Source organism: Penaeus monodon, chromosome 24 (genome assembly GCF_015228065.2).
Source record: "Penaeus monodon isolate SGIC_2016 chromosome 24, NSTDA_Pmon_1, whole genome shotgun sequence".
NCBI classification, from domain to species: domain Eukaryota; kingdom Metazoa; phylum Arthropoda; class Malacostraca; order Decapoda; family Penaeidae; genus Penaeus; species Penaeus monodon.
In genome coordinates, this window is record NC_051409.1 from 36,102,817 (window position 1) to 36,103,454 (window position 638).

Below are 638 nucleotides of genomic sequence, written 5' to 3' on the forward strand. Positions count from 1 at the left end.
AAATGCAGTTACCACATTACTCATGCTAATCACAACTTCCATTAATACCAATAAACCCATACCAGAGCCATAATGCATAAGCACCATAAGTGCTATTACCCGAAAGAAGCCTATTTTTTCTCCTCTAAAGCTATAAGGCATCAGGAGTGGACATCACCAACCCTTCTGAAAGAGGAATCCTACCGATATCCAAATCTGAAACTGAAATCCATATAAACCGCACACTGGTTCCTCGTACTTCACGTTACACCCCTTCCGGAGCCCGAGGAGGCCTCCTGTCCTCGGAGCATGCGCACTCCCCTCCCCCCCTTCAGCGCCTGCGTCACCCCGAAGGTACGAGGCCTCAGCTAATATCGTGGCCAACAGCTGTTCCCTCCCAACCAATCACCGACACTTGCTGCCACCTTGCCAAACGCTAACCAAATTTCCCCGATGAAATATCTGTCGAATGCGCCTTTCTTGGGCCGTTTCCGGAGCGCGGAATAAAAACGATTAACGAGGCTCAACGACGAGAAACGCCCCTCAAGCACGCAAGCAAAAAAACGCCGGCCAGTAGGCTTCTCCTCAGCAAGTCAAAATTAAAAGCCAACTAAAAGTGTGTCTGTCATATACATTTTTGACAGAGCGGGGATATGATC